This window comes from Phoenix dactylifera, chromosome 11 (genome assembly GCF_051530095.1).
Source record: "Phoenix dactylifera cultivar Ajwa chromosome 11, Ajwa_hap1_PhDact_Kaust_v1.1, whole genome shotgun sequence".
NCBI lineage: Eukaryota > Viridiplantae > Streptophyta > Magnoliopsida > Arecales > Arecaceae > Phoenix > Phoenix dactylifera.
Window position 1 is genome coordinate 8,857,675 of NC_143200.1, and position 8,970 is coordinate 8,866,644.

Here is an 8,970-nt window from a genome sequence, read left to right on the forward strand (position 1 = left end):
CTTTATATTACTGCCCTGGCCAAGGTCTTAGAACTCAGTCTAACAAATCACATAGGATCACTCCTCTTCTATCAAGGTCGATAGGTTCCTTGTAGGTGCATACACTACTCCTACAGTGAACCTACTGCAGCCAATCTACACTGCATGGACCCATATGGCTAGAGACCATGTATGTGTGCAGTCAAACTACAATAACCTCACTGTGAGTAGCTGAAGCACCGCAGGTCAAAGGACCAGTCACACTACTGCAACATCAAGCAAGTCACTGACGAGTGGATAGACATCCAAGTGACTTCTTGTCTTGGTCACGCTCAGTACCCTTGTTCTCTAACAAGCACCTGCACTATCACTTCAGTGTCCCTTGAGGATGATAGTGTTATTTTGATGATTAACAAGCAATTATCTAGAGCATGCTATAAGTTAAATTGATACTTCATTTATAAGTTCATTACTCTCAGTATATTTGTTTAATTGAAAATGGATAAATGGCTTTGTTCATTTGGATGAATCTAACCTTGAGAATGCAGCAAAGTGTGGTTTGAGTCGACCCACAGGTTGATTGGGTCGACCCCGGTACATCAAGAAGTCATCTGGCACACTCCTGCAAAAATGGCACAAATGAACAGTGAGTTGGGTCGACCCAAGGTAAGCATGAGTCGACCCAACCTCCAAAGAACCTCAAAACACAATAGAAGAATGCTCTTTGGATTTACTGAGAGGGTCGACCCACACAGTGGTTGAGTCGACCCAAGCTTGAGTCGACCCAAATCCTGAGAGGGTCGACCCAAAGGCAAGACAGAAAGACAGACAGAAAATGGTTATCTGGAATTACTGAGAGGGTCGACCCAAGAAGAAGTTGAGTCGACCCAAGTGAACTTTGAGTCGACCCAAAGAATGGTTGGGTCGACCCATGGGAAGGAAGGCTGAAATTGAGGTTTCTGTGGTTTCTGAGAGGGTCGACCCAAGGAATGTTTGAGTCGACCCAAGGCAAAGTTGGGTCGACCCAAGGACAGGTTGAGCCGACCCAAACACGGGCTGAACAGTAACGGCTAGTTCTGCAGATGTACTTTTTGTCCTTCCCAAGGTGAGTAACGGCTAGTTTTTCAAATCTGACCATTGGGGCTTGTCCAAGGAAGGTTGGAAACTATTTAAAGGGGCACTATTCATCAGAGAGAAGAACTTTTGAGAGGGATATCAAAGAATACACAAGAAAACAAAAGAGCCCTAATCTCCTTCATCAAGAGCTTCATTCAAGAATCAAGGAAAGGGATTGAGCAGATTCAAAGAGGCATCAAGAGCTCCATCCTCCCTTGAAGAGTGAAGCATCCTTGACAAAGAAGAGCAAAGCGACTTCAAAGCGATAAATACTTTCTAACTCTTCTTTGTAGTTCATATTGTTTTATATGCTCATTTAGGAGTTTGAATCTTTTCTTTTTATTTGTTAAACACTTTGTAAAGGTTCGTTGGTGAGCCCGCAAAACCAACAAAGGTTTTTGGTGAACCCGGAAAACCAAGTGTATAGGTTCGTTGGTGAGCCCGCAAAACCAACAAAGGTTTTTGGTGAACCCGGAAAACCAAGTGTATAGGTTCGTTGGTGAGCCCGCAAAACCAACAAAGGTTTTTGGATTGTGACCCCGGAAAACAATCCAACTGTAATCCGCGAGATTATAGTGAATTCCCAAGGGGACGCTTGGGGAGTGGACGTAGGTGCTAAGGAGAGCACCGAACCACTATATATTGTTGTGTTTGCGTTGTGTTTGTGCTTTCATTTTCTCTTGCATTATCTTCTATTCTTGCATTAGTTTAACTCACTCAAATAATCTAAGTAAGCATCCACCGCACTTAATTACGAAAGTTTTTTAAAAGCACCAAAATTAGAAGAAACCAATTCACCCCCCCCCTCTTGGATTGTCACCTTGGGCAACAAGTGGTATCAGAGCTAGGTGCTCTAATAGTGCTCATTGATCTAATAACCAAGAGTTAAAGACCATGACAACCCAAGTAGGATGCTCTATGAGTGAGGGGCAATCCACAAATAAACCACCTCTATTTAATGGCACAAACTACACATATTGGAAAGCTAGGATGAGGATATTCATTCAAGCTTCGGACTATGAACTTTGGCAAATCATAACTAGAGGACCTCACACACCCACACTCAATATAGAGGGCACTATCATACCCAAACCAGAAATGGATTGGAATGAAAATGATAGAAGACTAGCACAGTTAAATGCAAAAGCTATAAATATACTTTATTGCTCTTTAGATGTAAATGAATTTAATAGAATATCCACTTGCACCACTGCCAAAGAAATTTGGGATAGACTTGAGGTCACACATGAAGGGACCAATCAAGTTAAGGAGTCAAAGATAAACATATTAGTACATAAGTATGAATTGTTTAAAATGGATTCTACCGAGTCCATAACTGATATGTTTACTCGTTTTACTGATATTATAAATGGGCTTAAAAGTTTAGGAAAATCTTATTCTAATTCTGATTTGGTGCGAAAAATTCTCAGGTCTCTACCAAGGAATTGGGAGGCCAAGGTAACCGCCATACAAGAAGCGAAGGACCTCAACACACTGCAGTTAGAGGAGCTTCTAGGATCACTCATGACCCATGAGTTGACAATGAGGCAAAATTCAGAAGATGAGGTCAAGAGAAGAAAGCCTATTGCCCTAAAGACTACCACCCCTAGACAACAAACTGAATCGGAAGATTCAGATGATGATGAAGATATTGATGAGGAAGGGATGGCAGTGCTTGGGAGGAAATTCAGAAAATTCATGAGAGGTAAGAATAGATTCCATAAAAAGAAGCCCTTCCCTAAAGGTAACTCAAGCAAAGAAAAGGATAAGGACAAAGAAAAGGAGAAAGAAACTTCCATTTGCTATGAGTGTAACAAACCCGGGCATTATAAGATAGATTGCCCAGATTTGAAGTGGATGGCAAGAAAGTTGAAAAAGAAGAATTTTATGGCCGATTGGAGTGAGAGTGAGGAATCAAGTTCGGAGGACGAAGATCATCAAGACACGGCCCAAATATGTCATATGGCCAATGACGATGAGGTAGATTCTGAACTTGACTGTGATTTTACTATTGATGAATTACATGATGCATTTTTAGAACTCATGGAAGAACATAAGAAAGTAATTAATAAAAATAAAGCTCTAAAAGAAGAAAATCAATCTCTCATTAAAGATAAGATAAAACTGTCTCATAACTATGAAGCATTAAGTAGGAAACTTGAAAATGAAACCAAGAATCTAATTGCTGAAAATATTAAGTTAAAAGAAGATGCTGAAAAATATAAATCCTTGGTAGATAAATTTACTCTTAGTTCTACCAAATTAAATATGATTCTTGATAGTCAAAGAGCTGTATATGATAAGGCTGGTTTAGGTTATAGAACAAATAGAAAACAAAAATTCTTAAAGAATATTTTTGTAAAAGCTAAAAATGAAAATGTTACTTGTTATTGTTGCAATAAGATAGGACATAGAGCATATGAATGTAACTTTAGAAAGTCTAGTCAAAACAAATCAAGTAATAATCAAAAGATAAAATTCAAGAAAGTTTGGGTTCCAAAAGGAACATGGAGTACTAACCCTAAAGGACCCAACTTAGTTTGGGTACCTAAAGTTTCTTCTTGATTTTGATTGCAGGTGTGTCTTGCAGCTGATAAAGTTGAAAAACGTTGGTATCTAGATAGCGGCTGTTCAAGACACATGACCGGTGACGAAGATCAATTTGTCACCTTGGAACCAAAGAAAGGTGGAGTAGTAACCTATGGAGACAATGGTAAAGGGTATATCATTGGAAAGGGTAAAATTTTCATTGCTCCATCTGTTTTTATAGAAAATGTCTTATTAGTTAAAGGTTTGAAACATAATCTTCTTAGCATAAGTCAATTTTGTGATAAAGGATTTAAAGTTACATTTGAAGCATCTCTATGTATAATCACAAATCCTAAAGACAATAGTATTGTACTTGTAGGACAAAGGCAAAGAAATATTTATTTAGTAGATCTTCATGAGTTAGGCAAGAAGAATGGTTTATGCTTAATTACTAATGAAGATAAGAAGAATGAAACTAGTTGGCTTTGGCATCGAAGACGAGGACATGCTAGTATGGAATTAATATCAAAACTAGTTAAGAAGGAGTTAATAAAGGATGTGCCAAAATTGATTTTTGAAAAGGACAAAATATGTGGACCATGTTCATTAGGAAAACAAACTAGATCATCTTTCAAATCGAACAATGTAGTATCAACAACTAGACCATTTGAACTCATACATATGGATTTATTTGGACCTACTAGAACTACAAGTCTAGGAGGAAAGAAATATGGACTAGTCATTGTTGATGATTTTTCAAGGTATACATGGGTTTCATTTTTGGCACATAAGAATGAAGCATTTTCAGAATTTTTGAAACTATATAATAAAATCATAAATGAAAAGAAACTCACCTTAGTAGCCATTCGAAGTGATCATGGTACTGAATTTGAAAATCAACACTTCGAGGAATTTTGCACTAAAAATGGAATATCACATTAATTTTCAGCACCTAGAACGCCTCAACAAAATGGGGTTGTTGAAAGAAAAAATAGGACATTGGCAGAAATGGCACGCACAATGTTGTGCGAGTCAAATCTTCCAAAGTACTTTTGGGCTGAAGCTATAAACACTTCTTTCCATATTCTAAATCGAGTTTTAATACGACCTATAACTAAGAAAACTCCTTATGAACTTTGGAAGAATAAGAAACCAACTGCAAAATATTTTAAAGTGTTTGGATGTAGATGTTTTATCTTAAATAATGGCAAGGAGGACTTAAGTAAATTTGATGCCAAGTCAGATGAAGGTATCTTTTTAGGATACTCCACATCTAGCAAGGCATACAGAGTATTCAACAAAAGAACCTTAGTAGTGGAAGAGTCAGTCAATATTATATTTGATGAGTCTGATAGTGAGTATGCTAGGAAAGAAAATACTATTGATGATGATACAGGAATTATCGACTTTGAAAAGTTGAAAATTGATGACGTGCCAAATCAAGATAAGGGAGATGATTGCGTGCCACCACAACCCCAAGACGTGCCAAAAGAATGGAGGTATGCACATGGACATCCTAAAGACTTAATTATTGGTGATCCATCTCAAGGGGTAAGAACTCGATCATCTCTTAGAAATTTAAATGATTATCTTGCTTTCGTTTCACAATTAGAACCTAAGACTTATGAAGAGGCTGAAAAAGATACTAACTGGATAAATGCCATGCAAGAGGAATTAAATCAATTCAAAAGAAGTAATGTATGGACATTAACTGAAAGACCAAAGCATAATTCAGTAATTGGAACAAAATGGGTATTTAGAAATAAATTAGATGAAAATGGAGTAGTTATAAGAAATAAGGCCAGACTTGTAGCTAAGGGATACAATCAAGAAGAAGGAATAGATTATGATGAGACATTTGCTCCTGTAGCTAGATTAGAGGCTATTAGATTACTTCTAGCATTTGCATGTTTTATGGACTTCAAATTATATCAAATGGATGTGAAGAGTGCTTTCTTAAACGGTATTATTGAGGAAGAAGTATATGTAGAACAACCTCCGGGATTTGAAAATCATGAACTGCCAAATCATGTGTTTAAACTGCATAAGGCATTATATGGATTAAAGCAAGCACCTAGGGCTTGGTATGATCGACTAAGTAAATTTCTGCTTGAAAATGATTTTTGTAGAGGAAATGTAGATAAAACGTTATTTCTCTAAAGAAAGGACAAAAATCTATTAGTGGTACAAATATATGTAGATGACATAATCTTTGGTGCCACCAATGATACTCTATGCAAAGATTTCGCTGATTTAATGCATGGAGAATTTGAGATGAGTTTGATGGGAGAACTAAGCTTCTTTTTAGGATTACAAATCAAACAAACCAAAGAAGGCATTTTCATTCATCAAACTAAGTATACAAAGGAAATACTGAAGAAGTTTGGGAATGAAAATCATAAGGGAATTGGCACTCCAATGAATCCTACTAGTAAGCTAGACAAAGATGAAAAAGGGAAGAGTGTTAATATTAAGCTCTATAGAGGACTAATTGGATCCTTGCTCTATCTTACTGCTAGTAGACCCGACATTGTATTTAGTGTAGGGATATGTGCTAGATACCAATCGGATCCTAAGGAGTCACATTTAAGTGCTGTTAAGAGAATCCTTAGATATTTAAGAGGAACTACCACCATTGGATTATGGTACTCGAGAGACTCCTGTCTAGATTTGCTTGCATACTCAGATGCAGATTTTGCCGGATGCAAATTAGATAGAAAGAGCACAAGTGGCACATGTCAATTCTTAGAAAATAACTTAGTATCATGGTTTAGTAAAAAGCAGAACTCAGTGGCACTGTCCACAGCTGAAGCTGAATACATAGCTGCTGGTAGTTGTTGTGCTCAAGTATTATGGCTCAAGCAACAACTAGAGGACTATGGAGTTAAACTAGATAATATTCCTATTAAGTGTGATAATACCAGTGCTATTAATCTTACTAAAAATCCAGTTCAGCACTCTAAAGCCAAACACATAGAAATAAGGTACCATTTTATTAGGGATCATGTGCAAAATGGAAATGTATGTATTGAGCATATATGCACGGAAAAATAATTAGCCGACATATTTACAAAACCATTGAGTGAAGATAGATTCTGCATGCTAAGGAGGGAATTAGGCATATGTGATCATTTTATTGAATAAATATAAAAAGGGAGCTAGTAGTCTCATGATACATTCCTCTAACTTCAAAAATCCCATGAAACATGAGTCAAATTTGTTATCTATAGATTTCTTACTCATATATCAATGTCCCATAAAGAGTTTATAAGGATTGAAAGTAAGGAAAACTTTTTAGAAGCAACAAGGAAGAGAAAACAAAATTTCTGCACTTGGGTCGACCCAACCCAGAACATGGGTCGACCCAACGTTGAGTCGACCCAAGAAAATCCTTGAGTCGACCCAACGTCGGGACCCCACTGTTAAAAGGGGGCCCGAGAGCACATCTAGGGCACTGTTTGCCCTTTGTCTTCTTCCGAAAAGCCTAGTCCCCACTCTCCAATCTCCACTAAACTCCTCCAAACAGTAGATTTCCTCAAAATCTTGGAGAAATGGGACCCAAACGAGCCGTAGCCAAGAGATCCGGAAGAGTGACCCGGGTCCAACAAGAGGAAAGGCACCCTACCGAGCCTTCTCCCGTGTCTCCACGACGTGAGGCACGTGCGGAGGTCCCTCCTCCTCCTTCCCCCTCAGTGATTCTTGCAAGATTTGCGGGGAGGCCGGTTACTACGGGGAGAAGGATCCATTCTGAGTTTTTCAATCAAGAAGGGTTTCGGATTTGGGAATGGATCCAAAGGCAAGGTTGGGAGTATCTTTGCTCCCTAGATGTGGTCATCTACCCCGGGTTGGTACAAGAGTTTTATGCCTTCCTCAAGACTGGTATGGGAGGGCTTGTGTCGGAAGTTCGAGGGGTTCGGATCCGTGTATCCGAGGAGAGCTTGAGTGAGCTACTACACCTACCCTGCATAGGAGCCACTCCGGAGAAGCCAGAAGACAAAATGAGAGCTCTACAATTGATCATGAAAAATGAGAACTTCGATTTTTCTCAGAAGGTAATAGCTAGTTCTCTTTCCGCTGAGATGAGGTTATTGCTCAATATGATAAATAGGATTTTATTTCCGAAGACCGGGAGATTTGATCTCATCTCAGAGCGAGATCTAGCAGTTATGGAGTGTATGATTCGGGGGACTCCTCTAAATCTTCCGGCTATGATAGTGAGACAGATGAGGAAGGTGATGTGCAGCAACAGGGTATCACTACCTTATGGTATGATACTTACATTGATCTTCCGTCAGCATGGTTTACCTCTCGAGGAGGAGGCATCCAAGAGTCTGCATCACACGGACACGTACACTGCACGGACACTCATACGCATGGGATATGCGAAAGTGAACGGGCAGTGGATTCACACCGGTGCAGGCATTCAGGGTGAGGCACCAGAGGGAGAGGCACCGGAGGATGAGGATGAGGAGCCTATGGATCATCCCACTGCACCCTCAGAGGCTGGACCATCGTCATCCGCTCCTCCGACAGATACGGATGACTTCTGGAGCAGGATGACAGAGCTCATGTCAGCTCAGGCGAGGACTATTACTGACGGGCTCACGAGCCGATTGGACGCCCGGTTGGATGTCATGTCTGCTGATATCAGTGATCTGAGGCAGCAGATTGGAGCACTCCGGAGAGAGAGAGAGAGACACATGGACCATCTGTGCCACAGGCTGCTGAGTCAGAGATATCGGCACAGAGTCATCCAGACACAGTCTCACCAGGCTCGACCTCCCCTCACCACGTATGCTAGGAGGATGAGGACTAGATCCCAGCCATTAGATTCTCCCTAGGCTGATCTTAGCATCTATGTTTAGAGCCTAGGCTAAATATCTAGTTCTCATATGTATTTTGCTTTTATGATATGTATCTTTAAATCTTGATTAAGGAACATTGTATCTGCTTTTGTTTTTGACATTCATGTATGAAAATGTTCCTATTTTGATCAATAAAATTTGAAGTTTGTTATTTATTGCATTCTTCCCCATATATATATATTTTTTTTGATGATAACAAAAAGGGGGAGAAGAAAAGAAAGAGTATATCAATTTAAGAAAAGAAAGAGTATTTTATTTGAGAAGTAAAGAAAGAGTATTAATTTTGGGAGAAGTAAAGATATGTATAACAAAAAGGAGAGAAGTAAAGATAGTGTTTAGAGTATGTAAAGAAAGTGAATAAAGAAAGAGTATTAATTTTGTGAGAAAAAGTGAATAAAGAAGTTATGTAAAGAAAAGAGAAATTAATGGGCAAACAAATTGAAAATCATATAAGAAAGTTTATACATCTAAGGGGGAGCAA